General features: G+C 37.9%; 1 protein-coding gene and 1 long non-coding RNA gene across 4 annotated transcripts in view; both read left to right on the forward strand.

Annotated features, from left to right (window-relative positions):
- INPP5F (inositol polyphosphate-5-phosphatase F) overlaps positions 1-17,441 on the forward strand; it is a 90,533-nt gene that overhangs the window by 20,313 nt on the left and 52,779 nt on the right. The gene's annotated exons all lie outside the window — the stretch shown is intronic.
- On the forward strand, positions 1,900-3,751 carry LOC113623473 (uncharacterized). Its single transcript, XR_003433942.1, has 2 exons — positions 1,900-1,950; positions 2,980-3,751. It is a non-coding gene; the product is annotated as an uncharacterized LOC113623473 (long non-coding RNA).

Genomic DNA, 17,441 nt, shown 5'->3' on the forward strand with positions numbered 1-17,441 from the left:
GCTCAGATGATGGTTAACAGTTTTTAGCAAGAAAGTATTTTATTGTTTTTTGCTTGTTTGTTTGTTTTGGCTGTGCCATGCGGCATGTGGTACCTTAGTTCCCCCACCAGGGATCAAACCTGCGCCCCCTGCAGTGGAAGCATAGAGTCTTAACCACTGGACTGCCAGGGAAGTCCCAATAAAGTTTTTTTTTTAATTGAAATATAGTTGATTTACAGTGTTGTGTTACTTTCTGGTGTACAGCAAAGTGATTCAGTTATACATGTATGTATTTATTCTTTTTCATATTCTTTTCCATTGTGGTTTATTACAGGATATTGAATATAATTCTCTGTGCTATACAGTAGGACCTTGTTGATTATCTATTTTATATATAGTAGTTTGTATCTGCTAATCCCAAACTCCTAATTTATCCCTCCCCTCCCCCTTTCCCTCTGGTAACCATAAGTTTGTTTTCTATGTCTGTGAGTCTTTCTCTGTTTCATAAATAAGTTTTTTTTTTTTTTCCGGCCACGCCACGCAACTTGCAGGATCTTAGTTCTCTGACCAGGAATTGAACCTGGGCCCTGGCAGTGAAAGCGCCGAGTCCTAACCACGGGACCACCAGGGAATTCCCTTGTGTCATATTTTAGATTCCACATATAAGTGATATCATATGGTATTTGTCTTTCTCTTTCTGACTTACTTCACTTAGTATGATAATCTCTAGGTCCGTCCATGTTGCTGCAAATGGCATTATTTCATTCTTTTTTTACGGATGAGTAATATTCCATTGTATTGATTTTTTTTTTTTAAAATATATAATCATATATGTATATACATATCACATCATTATCCATTCATCTGTTCATGGACATTTAGGTTGTTTCCATGTCTTGGTTATTGTAAATAGTGCTGCTATGAACATTGGGGTGCATGTATCTTTTTGAATTATAGTTTTCTCCAAATATATGCCCAGGAGTGGGATTTCTGGATCATGTGGCAACTCTAGTTTTTTAGGGAACCTCCATACTGTTTTCCATAGTGACTGCACCAATTTACATTCCCACCAACAGCATAGGACGGTTCCCTTTTTTCCACACCCTCTCCAACGTTTGCTATTTGTAGACTTTTTAATGATGGCCATTCTGACCAGTGTGAGGTGGTACCTCATTGTAGTTTTGATTTTCATTTCTCTAATAATTAGCGATGATGAGCATCTTTTCATGTATCTGTTGGCCGTCTGTTTGTCTTCTTTGGAGAAATGTCTACTTAGGTCTTTTGCCCATTTTTTGATTGGGTTGTTTGTTCTTTTGTCATTGAGTTGTATGAGCTGTTTGTATATTTTGGAAATTAAGCGCTTGTCAGTCACATGGTTTGCAAAGATTTTCTCCTAGTCTGTAGATTGTCTGTTTGTTTGTTTATGGTTTCCTTTGCTGTGCAAAAGCTTATAGGTTTGGATTAGGTCCCATTTGTTTCTTTTTGCTTTTATTTCTATTGCCTTGGGAGACTGACCTAAGAAAACATTGGTACCATTTATTTCAGAATGCTTTGCCTGTGTTCTCTTCTAGGAGTTTTATGGTGTTATGTCTTATATTTAAGTCTTTAAGCCATTTTGAGTTTATTTTTGTGCATGGTGTGAGGGAGTGTTCTAACTTCATTGATTTATGTGGGCTGTTCAGCTTTCCCAACACCACTTGCTGAAGAGACTGTCTTTTCTCCGCTGTATATTCAGCAAGAAAGTTTTTTTTTTTTTTTTGCGGTACGCGGGCCTCTCACTGTTGTGGCCTCTCCAATGGCGGAGCACAGGCTCCGAACGCGCAGGCTCAGCGGCCATGGCTCACGGGCCCAGCCACTCGGCGTCATGTGGGATCTTCCCGGACCGGGGCACGAACCCGTGTCCCCAGCATCAGCAGGCGGACTCTCAACCACTGCACCACCAGGGAAGCCCAGAAAGTATTTTTAATTAAGGTATGTACATTTTTTAGACATAATGCCAGTCCACTTAATAGACTACAGTTTAGTGTAAACAACTGTACACTGGGAGACCCAAAAATGTTGTGTGACTCATTTTATTTGCTTTATTGCAGTGGTCTGGAACTGAATCCACAGTATCTCCAAGGGATGCCCAAAAAGCTTTAGAGAAAGGGGGGCATAATATTAAAATCCTTTCTTCCTCTTAAAAAAAACCCCACAAGCTATTAAATGCCTGTTTTTAGGAATTGTATCAGAAACTGTGCTAGTCGGTGGAATACAATAATGAGCAATAACTGACCTGTTCCCACCATGAGCGGAGCTTATGGTTTAAGAGGGAAGTTAGACATTAGTGAGTAATCCTTGAAATAAATGTATAATTATTTGTGAATTGTGTTAGGTGCTCTGACAGAAAGATACACCAACCACACTGATTTTGAGGGAGAGGACAGTAAGAACAAGGCTGGAGAGGTAGGCAGGTGTCAGACCGGGACTGGTTGGCTTTGGGTTAGCTGTCCATTCCTAATATAGTCAACTCTGGCCAGGGAGGAGTATGGGTCTGTTAGTACACAGTGCAGTCCTTTCCGGGAGCTGTATCCAGGGCGGGCAAATTCATGGAAGCTCTAGATCATTCACTAAGCCCTCCATTTGAAGAACAAGCACCTGTGCTGAGTTCAGAGGGAATTTTGTTTGTAAGAAGGTAGGTGTTACGTAGGCAGGTCCCAAAAAGTCATGAAAAGGACTGAATGAAATATTTTAAGCACTAAATTTAAATATCTGTTTTTCCTTTGGTAGCAATTTTAATGTGAGTTAAGAGCTATAGGAAGCTTTGCTGTTATTGCTGTGTTATTGGGAGTGTAGCTACCTCTGTAGTGTGCTTTTAAAAATGCTTTAAAAATAAAATTACTGAGCGTTTGGAAGCTAGGTAATTTCTGGATGATATAAAGCACAAATTGCCGGAGACAGTCTAATATTCTTTTGCTAATTCTTGTGGTTATTTTCTGAAATGTGTCATCTATTTTATAGACACGAAAAGCTATTTATCACGGATATGCAGCTTGCTGAAAAACAAGCTGCATTTATCTACCACCTAGATTAAGGAATGAAACATGACGAATGTCTTTGGAGCCCTCACTGCCTTTCTCCAAGTATATCCTCTCCTGCCTTCTTCCCTTCAAGAGAGTCTGTGATTTTGAATATTGTACTTATTCGTCCCTTGATTTTCATTATTGCTGTTGTTACACATATATCCCTCGACAATATGTTGCTGAGCCTTGTGTTTGGGGAATTTTATATAAATGATATTAAGCTGTTTGTGTTCTTCCACTTCTCTCCACTCCCACAACTTGATGCTTTGTGATTTATCCACGTTGATATAGGAAACTTTAGTTCCTTATTTTCACTATTGCATGAATATATCATAATTTGTCCTTTTTTCTGTCATTGGGTAATTTTTTGTCATTGTTGTTTGTTTTTTTGCCATTAGAAATAATACCACTGCGAGCATTATTGTACGTTCTGTCTTTGGTAGTTTTAAAATTCTTTCAATACAAAGGAGAAAAGCATTAGACATTGTGTAACATGCTAAGTATTTTAGTCACACTCTCCTACCTGTCCACATTTACATACGTATATCTTTAATTCATTTATATGCTGACAGGATAATTTCACAGTTGAATGTTCTGAGCTAAAATTCATTTTCTATTGTTTAAGTGAAGCTTATGAAACTTTGGAGTTATTTTTCTCCAATTTCAGTTATATCTTGAAACAGTGAATAAATCACTGACATGAGTCAAGAGACCTGAATTCAGGCTGTATTTATTAGCTTTCAGATATAGGAGAAGTTACATAACATCTGTTTCATCTGTTGCTGTGTAAAAGCTGTCCCAAAAGTTAACGCCTTAAAACAACAACGTATAATAGCTCACGATTCTATGGGTCAGCCACGCAGCTCTTCTGCCCTTTTCTTCTGTTGGCTGGGGTCATCCATGTGGCAACATTCAGCTGGGGGTTTGCCTGGGGGCATCTCAGTTTTCCTTCATGTGGCATCTCTGTCCACGTGTCTCATCTCACAAGGCCTCTCCTTGGGGCCTGTCTCTCCTGGATACCTTAGCATCCTTTCAGGGTGCTAAGACGACAAGTTCCAATGTATAAGGGCTTATCAAGCCTCTGCTTGGGTCACTGAGCTTGCTAATATCCCATTGGTCTAAGGAGGTCACACATCCAAACGTAGAACTAACGTGGGAAGGGGCTTCACAAGGGTTTCCATCCCAGGAGGCTGGTTCTTTGGGGGCCACAATGCCCCAGAGCCTCTACTTTATAAACTGTAAAACAAGAGTAAAACTAACTGCCTACTTTTTTTCCTTAGGGTATTGTGAATCTCCAATAAGATAATATACCTAAAGGTGCTTAGTAAATTATCACTATTTCATCAATTCTTTGGTTGCAAATACAAACCTATCAGTTTATGCAAACAAATTTTTATTAGGAATTCAAGGGAACAAAACCAAGAAATGGATTTGTTCAGGATCTGAGATTACTTTTGTGGCAGGTGGTATCTGACCACCACTTCCCCCCGTACAGCTCCTACAGTCTTCTCTTCTTTTGGCTGTCTCTGTTTCTGTGTTACATGGGACAGAATTTATGCGTTTATGTGGTACTCAAACCAACCTCAGCCCTCAAGCCAACCAACATCTGATGTTCCCTACAACTCCTGGAGACTGACTAGCCATCTAGTTCAGACCCCTATGGAAGAGACTTTTTGGCTTACCTTGAGCCAGGGACCGTCCCTGGTCACAAAGTTCAAACATGCCCACTGCTCTAAGCGGGGACGGGCAAGCAAAGCAGGAGGGTTTGTCCTTGGCAGACAACCCAAAGTCATTTCCTACAAGCAATGTACAAATATGTTACTGGCTGATGAGTTTGATGCAGTCAAAGTATGGTCATTAGGAGGTAGCGGAGGTGTGGGCAGTTCCTGTGGTCAGCCCGTTTACATGCACTTTCTCTCCTTGCTCCACGTGCCTTTCTTTGGACCAAAAACAAGAAGTTGGTAGGCAGTGTAGATATCTGTTATATAGGATATTTTGGAAGAGGGAAAGGTGGGGAATAGAGTGAACTAGAGAAAAAAATACTAAAAAGAAGTAAAGAAGGGCAGGGAAGGTGTCTCAGTTTTTCACTCTCCTAACCTGTCCCTTTTTTTTTTTTTTTTTTTTCTTTTTTCTTCCTCCTGCCCCATCACTTCTAAGGTTTGGCTGTTAAGAAAGGGTGTGGGGAGGAAGCAAAGGAAAGTTTTTTCTGGGCCCCCTGCTGTTCTTCCCCTCACCCACAAGAGAACTGCAGCCACACCCTGTTTATCAGTCCACCCCCAGCTCCCACCCCCTGAGCATCCATCTTACTCTTGTCACCTTCTCTTTCTTCATCCTCTGTCCTGGGCATGCCTCGTCTCCTCCCCTCCCTGTGTCCCATTAAAGCTCTTGCTCTGATCACACTACCACCTTGGCCGATGGGCAGTGTGTTCCTGGTATGTGTTATAACGGAGATAATCACTCCATGTGCATTTTCCTACGGGGGCATCTTACCTTCTGGGGGTAGAAGATGAGGGGAATAAAATGTCTGTACTTAAACTTTTTCTCACTGCTGTTTCCCTCCTACTTAGTCTCTACATATTAATGCACGAATTTTCTTGCCTAGTGAGATGGGAACATAAGTTTACTTGAATAGTTGTCATTGACAGTCTAAAAACGGCGTGGGTGAGCCATGACTGTCATCAAGCTCATGGGATGTAAGCAGTCGTGACTTAGGAACCGTTAGTAGTTGGCTAGGGCTGCTGCAGCAAAGTTCCACAGACTGGGGGGCTTAAATAGAAATTTATTTTCTTGCAGTTCTGGAGGCTTGAAGTCTAAGATCAAGGTTTCATCAGGGTTGATTTCTTCTGAGATCTCTTTCGTTGGCTTGTAGATGGCTGTCTTCTCCTTGTGTCTTCACATCATCTTCACATTGTCTTCTCTCTGTGTAGTGTCTGTCTTCAAATTTCCTCTTATAAGGACACCAGTCGTATTGGATTAGAGCCCTCCCTAATGACCTCATTTAACTTACTTACACCTTTAAAGATCCCACTTTTTAGAATAGGATCACATTCTGAGGCACTGGGGGTTAGGATTCAAACATATGAATTTTAAGGGAACATAATTCAGCCCTTAACAGGAACCTAACATCCACTGGAAAACTCACTGCAAAAGCATGTCAAAGAGAATTCCCCCCATTGCTTCTGACCCTTTGTTTTACAGTGGAATAGGCCATTCCCCAAATGTCACTGAGTAGGCACTGGCCCCAGCAGTGGACTAACCGTAAGATCACACAGTTGCCTTGGATCAGGTTACTTCATCCAAGCCTCAGTTGCCAACTATAAGACAAAGATGATGACACCTCCTAGATATGTTTATTGTAAGAGTTAATAAAACTTACATGAAGTGCTTAGCATAGCTCCTGTTAATAGTAGGCATTCAATAGATGCTGGCTATTACTAGTTTTTCCTTAGTTTTAAAGGTAACTTAGAGGTGTCACGTATATCACTAGAGAACCACTTAAGTTCTAGCTATACAATTTTGAACAAATTTTAAACTTAGACTTTTTTTTCCAATAATATTAATGTTTACTGAAACTAATGACACTAACATGTCACTAAAAGGTGACATGGTGGGGATTATAAAAAGTAATGTTTTTAGAAGTGAAATATTAGTAGCATTAGTGAAGGTTATATTTTATAATCCATCTGCCCCTTTAGAAAAATGTGTGTTGGAAGAATTTAAAAGTATTATTTGGTTGTGGTATCCTTTGCTGATAATTGCCCTTCCTTTTAGCAAGCTCTGTCCCCAAAATTGTTCTATTAACCCTGGTGCCTAGAAACCAACAATTTAGAACCATTAGCCTTTCTTCAGTTTGGAAGATGTCTTCCCCAGACATATGCAGGCAGGTGGACTTTCAGCCAGGGTCTAATGCAGCCTATTTTTGACAACCTGAAGGTGTCTGACTTTGGTTTGATCACTTGGGATTTATTAAGATGAGGAACAGAAAGTAGAAGGGACATGTAATGTGCTAAATAGATGAAGGAAAAGCAAAGCTTCATGAAAAATCATTGTCTTCTATTCCTTGTAGTGTCCAGGAGGGAGTAAGGATGATAGTCAAACTCTTACCACAGTTGTAATTACACATTAATTTTTTGTTTTCTTCTTTTTCGTTTGTCCTCTTCCACCCATCCTCCTTCCCCAGGGTATAAGCTCCAAGACAGGGGCTATGTGTGTTTTGCTCACTGCTGTGTCCCCCTGTGCAGTGGCTATTCAAAAATATTCAACAAATAGTTATTTAATAAATATTGACGGAGTGCCTATTATGTGCTGGGGGCTGCAGGATGAACAAAATTCAAAGCTTCCAGGAGCATAGAATCGAAGCCAAGAGATAGACATTAATTACCCCATCAGAATTTTATCATTAAACATAAGCTTCTGAAGAAGAAAAATGTAGGATGTTGTGAAGCACATAGCAGAGGGGCCTGACTGGTGGTAGCGGGGGCTCCTGGATGGAAGGCATCCCTGAGGAAGTGATGTCTGAGTTGAGGACTGAAATGTGTTTTCTCAATCACGGGAGTCTTTTTGCACAGCTGCTAACTCTGCCAAGGACTGCTTTCCTCTCATTCCCCACCCCTCACCTTGGCCCTGTCCAGATTATCATACTAATATTTCAGGCCTCAACCCAAACACCACTTCCTTAGGGATGCCTTCCATCCAGGAGATAGCTGTATCATCACAGAGCCAGGAAGAGATTGCTCGAGGCTGGAGGCTGTAAATGGATTACAAAAACTCTTTAAATTAAAATCTCCAGTAGTCCCCCCCTTATCTGTGGTTTCACTTTCCAAAGTTTCAGTTACCTGCGGTCAGCCATGGTCCGAAAATATTAAATGGAAAATTCCAAACAATTCATAAGTTTTAAATTGCACGCCATCCCTAGCGGTGTGATGAAATCTCACTGTTCTGCTTCCTCCTGCCTGGGATGTGAATCATCCCTTTGTCCAGCTTATCCACACTGTATGCTATCAGCCCATTAGTCACTTAGTAATCGTTTCAGTTATCAGATCGACTGTTGAGGTATCACAGTGCTGTGTTCAAGTGATGCTTATTTTACTTAGTAATGATCCCAGTGTTCAAGAAAGAATGTATATATAGGGCTCGGTTCTACCTGTGGTTTCAGGCATCCACTTGGGGTCCTGGAACGTATCCCCGGGGGATACGTGTTTTGAAGACTGAGAAGAGGATAAGCTCGTTAGGGTAAGAAATATCTGAATATAAAACGCAAAAGTATTTTTCCTACAATATATTCAGAAATAGTTTGAAGAGAGAATTGTCAGGAATCCTGATTAATTTAGCAATAGAGGCTCTTAGGTTAGTAGTAATTAAGTGAATTACTACTCCTAGTATTGAGCAGCTACAGACACAGTTCACTCAAGTCGCTCCCATTCATTCAAGTAGTACACACCATCTGCTGTTTCTTCACTTTTAAAGTGGTGAGGATATCTCGATCATTAAAATGCTAAAGTGTATTATGCGTATGATTTAAAAAGTTTGAGTTTGGTCCGTGGCTGTCAGTGGAGACCTTGCTATGACACTCAACGACATGAAATATTTTTATACTTTAGTGTTTAATGAATGGAGTGTCACCAGCGTTGCCTTAGTAGTTTCCTAAAAAGCCATTAGAAAACCCCACTGCTCAAGGGCACTGGAGAAAAAGGAAGAGAAGCCTGACAGGGTCCCTGCAGAGCTCTCAGCCAAGAGCAGATCTGGCAGGCAGATTCTTAACCACTGTGCCACCAGGGAAGTCCCCACTTTTTATTTTTTGTTTGGCCGCACCATGCAGCTTGTGGGATCTCAGTTCCCCAACCAGGGATTGAACTCATCCCCTCAGCAGTGAAAGCGTGGAGTCCTAACCAGGACTGCCAGGGAACTCCCTGGAAAATGTACTTTTATATAGAAACTCATTTTGCCCATGGATACTCTGTAAGTTAGACTTTTATAGTTTTCTAGGACTATTATAAATAGAAAAGACTTTATATTTTTATGGCGTATAATAGATTATTTCATTTTATGGCAGGTCATTATTAAGGATTTTATTATTAGGATGAATTTAAATTCATAGGTTAAGCTGAAGATGCTTCTGATTCCACCATTTGATACTTTTGAAATGGAGCCTAATAAGTGTACCTCTTGGCCCTAGATGCTGTTCTTATGAGTCATTGTCAGTTTTCTATATACCCAGACTTAGGAAACTTTAGTAGGCAACAGAGCGACCCATCAAGAAACACTGAGTAGTTACTATGCTTGGAAAATGAACAAATTAATAATTGGCTCTTTGGTCACTGAGAGTATTAGAAGCCCAATATGATGTACTTTGAAAAAAATAGCTCTGGTGTGCTGGTACTGTTACTTGTATTTCTACTTAACTGATGTATAATGGTGTACGTTGCTCCCTGAAATATATTCAAAGATGTATAGTGCTCTATTTCCATTAGGAAAAGAAAGCATTTTTCTTAATGTAGTTTTAAAAAATAGAAATAACCTTAAATATAAAGCAAAATATTATATTAAACATACCATGAATCCATATCTTTTAGTAGAAATCTAAATTCATGCATAAGTTTGCATAAAACCTATAGACTTATGCTCATATTCATTTAAAAGTACTAAATGGCCAATTAATAGCTTATGCAATAGGTATCAATGAAGTAGGTTTTATGTACACATTGGACTGAATTTAAATTCCTACCAAAGATTTGTTTTTAAAAAAAAAGAAAAGCAGGATCCTTCAAATTGGAACATAATTTATCTTGAGATAAGCCATTAAGACATTACCCAATTATTAGAGTCTCTTAAAATGCATAGTGTGTTAATATATTATATAACGGATCATTTAACGATACTTCGTACATTTTAAAAAATGAGATCAAAAGAAACTAGACAGATTGTTTCTGACAGCAAGAGACTAGCAGTACTTGAAGAGATAATAGCCAAGAATTTTCGAAAACCAACTATAAATACAAGTCACAATGTCAAGAAATACTTTGAACTGCAAGGGAAAAAATACAAAGAAAACCACCCTTAGACACCTTGTAGTAAAACTGATGAAAACTAAAGGCAAAGAAAACATCCTAAAGCAGCCAGAGAAAAACCACACATTAAATTCAAGGGCATTCAATCAGCCTTGATAGGAACAATGGAAGCTGGAAGACAGTGGAATGCTGTCTTCAAAGTGCCTGTCTAGAATTTTATACCTTCAAAAATTAAGGAAAAAAAGACATTGTGAGCCAAACAAAGAATTTGTCATCAGTAGTATCTGCACTAAAAGAAATACTAAGAATTCTTCAGGTAAAAGGAACATGATTCCAGATGGGAGTGTGGAGTTGTAGGAAGGAGTGAAGGTCAGTGGAAAGAGTAAATGTGTTGGTAAATTTAAATAAAGTTGGCTTTATATGAGGTTTAAAATTAACGCAGAATGAAAACACACAACAATAATAGTAACAATAGTGAGCTAGAAAGGGCTGGTGTTCTAAGGCCCTTTCACTGTCCAGGAACTGGCAAAAATACTAATTTACATAGGCTTTTGTAAGTTAGGGCTCGTATTATCAGACCCTACAATATAACCACTAATAGCATAATAAAAGATTGTAAAAACCTAATAAAGGGGGAAATGGAATAATAATAATTTTAACACTTAATAATCCAAAAGAAGGCAAGAAAAGAAAGCATGTAAAACAGGTGGGACAAATGGTAAGATGGTAGAATGATTCTTAAGTTTATCAACAATTACATTACATACAAATGGACTTAGTACTCAGTTAAAAAACAAAGCTTTTCATAATGAAAAACAATAAAATTCATCTACAAGCTGCTTTTAAGACAAATACCTTAGGTATATGTGTATGTATATAGAATGGTCCAAAGTAAAAGGATAGAAAAAAAAGAGAAACCAAGCAAATGCTAACCTACTGAAAAATAATGTGTCTATCCCAATATCAAAACAGACTTTAAGGCAAGAAGCATAAAGAAGATATACATTTCAAAAATAGCAAAAGTTCAAGTCACCAGAAAGATATAGCAATTTTAAATTTGTACACACCTAAGCCTTAAAATATAAAAAGAGCAATGAGTCATTTGCCTTAAATTTATTAGACTGTCAACTTGAAATGGCAGAGAAACATGAGTATTCTTATTATCAGCTTGACACAGAAGAAAGGAAAGGTGAGCCAACTATAATCCCCTTTCCTAATTCTCTTTTTTCCTTCTTACCGACACATCTCCATTCTCTGATTCATCTGGTGCAAATGCAGACTCCGAGCATTTATTAGAGGCGTAATCTACAGACGCTCTTCAAGAATTTAAATATTTGTTACTTGAATATTATGTTACAACTTCGGAGTATGTAGTAACCACCTGGGTTAGTATTTATTGGCACGCGGATATAATTATAAATTCTATTGTGCTGATTTCGAGTGTTAAGGCGGCAGGGTTCTCTCTGCTTTGTCATTTCCCAGCTTCTCCTGTTGGACACTCCAGGTGACGTGGACCTAGGAGAGGTGAAGGAAGTGCTTTGTCCTCAGGAATATAGTCTGCAGGATTGGGACAAGCTAAAGGAGGAAAACATATGAGAGTCATTATCAGATCCACCTTCTTTTTTATTTTTGCCTTTGGTCGTAACGTGAATGTTTATAGAGAGACACAGAGAAACTGGAAAGTGTCCAAAAGAGCAGTGAAAACAGAACCTTTGTATGCTACAAAAGTAAATAAATAAGTTTTTTTTTCTCTAAAAGAATTAAGTCTTAAAAAAAAAATCCCATTGAACCAGTTCAAATCAGAACCAGTCTTTGGAAAAGGTTAGCCAGAAGAAAAATATCAGAAAAGTAAAATCATTTTCACGCAAATATTACATTCACTTCAAGTGTCTGGCGCACAGAATATGTACTGCCTATGTATTTTTATCACTAGGGGCTCTTTTAGTTGAATCTCACTTAACCTGTTTGCCAGATTAACCAACATGCCTTACTGCCTCTGCAGAGTCTGTTGGTAGATGCATTGGATGCTCTGAAGGCCGGGGGAGACTGGGTAGGAAGCCCTCTCCCTTCTGGTGGATCGTGTTTATTTCCAATCCTGTTCATAACTTGTTTTACTCGATATTGTAATTACATAGTTAAATAAGCCCATCAACTATGAGTATTGATACAAAAAGAAAGACTTCCTGTTTCTATGAAGGCTAAATTGAATGCTTTGGAAAGACTAGATAAAGCTGTGTTGCATCAAAAGAAAAAAAATGGTAAATTACCCCACCAAATACTTATTAGGGGCTCATTCTCAAAGAATGTGGGAATTTAGTTCCCCGACCAGGGATCATCGAACCAGTGCCCCATGTAATGGAAGCGCAGAGTCCTAACTACTGGACCACCAGGAAATTCCCTAAATTATGTATGTTTAAAAGGTCATTGTTAAACTCTCAAGTAAGATTAAAAGGACTAATGCCAACAATGGTAACCAATTGCTCTCCTAGTCTCTGCTAGTCTCCTTATATGAGAGAACTCACAAGGTGGGGTTTGGATTAGATTTAAAGAATTGCCATGGAGTGGGGAACAATGGTCAAAGGGAACATTAATTGTATATGTAATGTTTGCATTTTTAAACAAATGGAATGTATTCCTTTATTTCCTATCGAATTAACATTAATAAAAATGAAAAGGATTGCTAGACGTTCATTGTTGGATCAAATGCTTATCTTTTCTATATGTCAGTAGGATGGATAGTCATGTTGAGAAATATGTAAGATGCAGTACTTCCTAGAGGTGAGGTCATGAGTAGGGAGAAAAGAGTTTCATCCAATTTTAGGAAAAAAAAAAATTTTTTTTTAAATGAAAATCTTTATCCTGCCATTACTTATCCTCTTTTAACTGAGTCAGTTATTGTATAGGGCAAGCAATTGAATCTTTTCCAGGACTATTGTTTTAGTTTGCCCTAACTGGTCATGCTTTTCAAGATAATCACTTCCTAATCAGTTTTCTTATCTTGCTGGGGAAGTCAGATTTTCCTGTCTGTCTTTTCCTGAAGGAGTCAGGGTTACAAAATTGACCTTTTTTCCCATTGTAAAATGTTTAAAAAGTTGAAAAAATATCTTTATGCTGAAAGACCTTGCTAGACTAAATTACCTTTGACACATGGTTGTACCGCATATCCAGAGTTCAGTGTGGCAGCTTTAATTGAGCCAAGTTTCTTCTGCTGGTGGGTGATATAAATTAATGCAGTAACCTGCATTTGTGCTTTTAAAAACTTTATTACAAAACTATGCCTGACTGGATACTGGGATTGCTAAACAGTAGTGATGCTATATATCAATACTTTTACATTTTTCTTGGCTTAAAGCACAAACTAGAGAAAATATATTTGGATCATTTAACCCTGTAACTAACATGCTCATTCTTGCCGAACTTCCAGGCAAGAAGTGTGTTTATTATTGTGTTTTGTTTCACCTAAGGCAAAATAATTACAGGAATACATATTGCTATTTCTCATGAGGTTTTTTGTTTGTTTTGTTTTGTTTTCTAGGGGCAGCCTAGAAATATCTTAGTGTCCAATTCAAATTTTTCATTTTCTTTCCATTATGATTTTAATGTTCCTTTGAACACTATTTCAAATACCTGTGTCTCTGTGTTTGACAGGAAATACACTTTTTAGTTTTTTTCATTTATTTATTTATTTATTTATTTATGGCTGCGTTGGGTCCTCATTGCTGAGTGCAGGCTTTCTCTAGTTGCGGTGAGCGGGGGCTACTCTTCCTTGTGGCGCACGGGCTTCTCATTGCGGTGGCTTCTCTTGTTGCGAAGCACGGGTTCTAGGTGCGTGGGCTTCAGTAGTTGTGGCACGTGGGCTCAGTAGTTGTGGCTCACGGGCTCTAGAGTGCAGGCTCAGTAGTTGTGGCGCATGGGCTCAGTTGCTCCATAGCATGTGAGAATGTTCTCAGACCAGGGCTCGAACCCGTGTCCCCTGCATTGGCAGGCGGATTCTTAATCACTGCACCACCAGGGAAGCCCACTTTTTAGTTTTTTACTCTCTGCTGTGGTAGATAAGACTCCTAACAAGTTCTTTTGTTCTTTAGAAGGAGTTTTTTTTAAAAAAATGATTGAGACATAGTTCACACACCATAAAATTCACTCTTAAATTACAATTCAGTGGTGTTTAGTATCATCATAAGGTTGTACAACCATCACCACTATCTAATTCCAGGACATTTTCATCATCCCACCTTACTTAGATTATAACTAGTAAATATCGATTTCCTTATCTACCTTACCCTTAGTTTTTTCATTTTGATCAGTGTGTAAGACTGAAAACAGTAAGACAGGAAACTGTATATTAAAAGACTTACGAGATTTTAACCCAGTGCAATTTGTAGAGCTGGTTGGAAGTCAACTACAAAAAGACATTTTTATTCATGGTCCCCACACTCCCAGCGTCTAAATTATTTCAAAGCAGATTCCAGATGTTTTTCTGCAGATACTTCAGTATGTATTTCAACACTAATTATTGACACACCATGCTTTCCCCCTCTTTATTATCATTTACTAGATGCCCATATTTACATGGGTCTGCGTCTGTCTTCTCTGTTCTTTTCTAGTATTCATTTGTCCATTCTTGTACTGGCACCACGTTGTTTTATTTACCATAGGTTTATCATATGTTTTGCTACCTGGTAAACATTAGCTCTTAGTAATAATAACAGGAATTATAAAAATTATTTAGTCCTCATAGATACTCTCTGAAATAGGTGGTTTTATCCCATTCTACAGATGAGAAAACCAAAAATTGGAGCAGTTAAGTATTAAGCTGAAGTACATGACAAATAAATAAGGCAGCTAAAATTTGAGTCTGAGTTCTGACCTCAAAGTCCAGAACACTGAGGCTTCTCTGAAAAGGGAAAGCTACTGTTTACAAAATTTTTTCTCTTCTGTTTGAGATCATTTACATGGTATTTTCTCAGATTTAGTCTTCATTATAATCCCTCAGGCATATTGAACTTAAGTCTGTAATTTTTTTTATAGAAGCACCTCAGTTTTTCAGTTTCTGTGTATGAGTTTAGCTAGCTAAACTCTAAAAATATGCGTATTTTATTTTTAAATGTATTTGAGTTTGTAAGTTGAATTTCAGTATTGACAATACCAATGTTTTTGTGGAAAAAAGCATGCCTTTCGTTTCCCAAGTGAGTCTATGTGTGGGGTAAAACCTCTGTGTTTGAAATTTAGTATTTTTATATTTTTGGTACTATACCATTAGATGGCTTATTGGAAAGACATTTATTACATTTGATTGTGCACATTGTGTTTTTGTCATTGCTGTAATTTCTTAAAATCGCAATTCTTAATGTTAATATGAAAGCAAGAAGGCATAAACTGGGAAGAGGGCTTCCTAATGTTGGCTTGTCTGATCATCTGCCAACACTAAATTGTTCAGTGTAAAATAGAAATTATTCCTGTGAGGTTAAGAGACCTGTGGTAAGAATTTCTTTTTATTCAGCGGACTGTATTAGCATTCAACAGTTTATTATGTATTACGTGCTTTATTTATTTTGTGTTAGGTTTATTGTGTGTTAGGTGCTTGGTAACCTTAATCTGTGCCTGACGTACTTCCCAGCACATGGTAGGTCCTTGGTTAAAGTTTAATGATATTAATGAAATGACCTGCAAAAGCCTTGAAACTTTGGAGCAGATTTCTACCCTATTTTATAAAGAACTATGAAACGTTTCCAAATTCTTGCATTTATGAAATGCTTTAAGCACATCTCCAGAGCACTTTCCCTCAAATGAGAGTTGACTAATATTTGGGGGAAAAATGGGGGAAATTAAAATACTGTATATCTTTTAAAAATATTTTTTCATAAGGGGAATATATATCCATCATGCTATTTTTCTATAGTAAGAAATTCCTGAAACACTGTTTCAATTATTTTTATTTTTGGTACTAATTAGGTAGTATTTTTAAAGGGTGTAGAGTCTCATAAAATGAAAAATTGCTTTTGGATGCTGTCTTTCATAGACCATTTCTCAGTTAAATAGAAATCTTTTGTGAGAAGTAGAAATTTGGATTGGAAAGATAACTATTGGGCCTCTAGGTGTTTTCTTTCCTTTCTTTCTTGTAATTATTAAATACTTCTTTCATTTGTTTTATACCCCTCCCACACTTTCTTCAATATATTTACATATTTGCTCAGTCCCAGTGTACACATAAAGTAGTTTTGGAATTGCTAACTCATACTCTTCTGAAAAATAATTCACTAACCAGAGTACAATATTGTATACAGTTCTTTTTGTCTTTATCCTTGCAAAATACTGTTTTCCAAAGTTATTTAGATTAGTTTATTTCTTCCTTATCTCCTACATTATGGTTACGTTTTCCATTTGTAACAGAGTTGGGTTACTCTTTGCATTTTGTTTTGGGTTCCCTTCACATTCTGGTTAATTTGAACTACTTGTTTTTGAGGGGATGTGAAACATTACCATGATTCTAAGAGTCAGAACTACGTGAAAGGGTATACTTGGAGAGATGTCATCCCCCTGATCCCTTTTATCCCATTCATGTTTTCTCTTCCTTCCATGTCATTTCCACCTACTCCTTGTTCAGTAACCAATCTCATTAATTTCTAATTTCTCTTTCCTCTTTTTTTTTGTACAAATGAGCAGATATGTGCATATTTTCTCATCTTCCTTACAGAAAGGGTGGCACACTCTAGATACTCTTTTGTGCTTCGATTTAATACTATATCTTATTATGTAATACCCTTATTGTATATTAATAATATCCAGTTTATCCCCTTAATGTATCGAGGAATCACTTCTTAGCAGTTTACAGAATGCTTTTTTACAGCTGCATAGTACTCTACTGCATAGATGTGCCATAGTTTATTCAGCCATTCTCCTATGTCTGGGCATTCTAGTTGTTTCCAGTATTTTACAGTTGTAAACTGCTGCAATGAATAGATTTGAGTATGTGTACTTTTGTGTTGTTGAGGTGTGTCTTCAAGGTAAATTCACAAGAGTGGGATTGCTAGGTTCAAAGGTAAGTGTGTATGTTTTATTATTAGTTATCACAAAATTTCCCTCCAGAAAAGTTGTGTGCGTTTGTATTCCCACCAGCACTAGGAGAGTGCCTGGTTCCCACAGCCTGGCCAGCGAATGTGCTGTCATACTTTTTTATTATCCCCAAGCTGATGGGTGAGAATGGTATTGCAACATTTTAATTTACATCTCCATTGAAAATCTTTTCATACATTTAAGGGTCATTTTTGTATCTTTGTTGTGCTCTAAAAGGTACCAGTCCACGGCCTGTTAGGAACCGGGCCACGCAACAGGGTGAGCAGGGCGGGGAGGAGGGGGGAGCAGGTAAAGCTTCATCTGCCGCTCCCCATCGCTT

Source organism: Aethalodelphis obliquidens, unplaced genomic scaffold, assembly GCF_003676395.1.
Source record: "Aethalodelphis obliquidens isolate GAN/ISIS:26980383/991018 unplaced genomic scaffold, ASM367639v1 scaffold11, whole genome shotgun sequence".
NCBI lineage: Eukaryota > Metazoa > Chordata > Mammalia > Artiodactyla > Delphinidae > Aethalodelphis > Aethalodelphis obliquidens.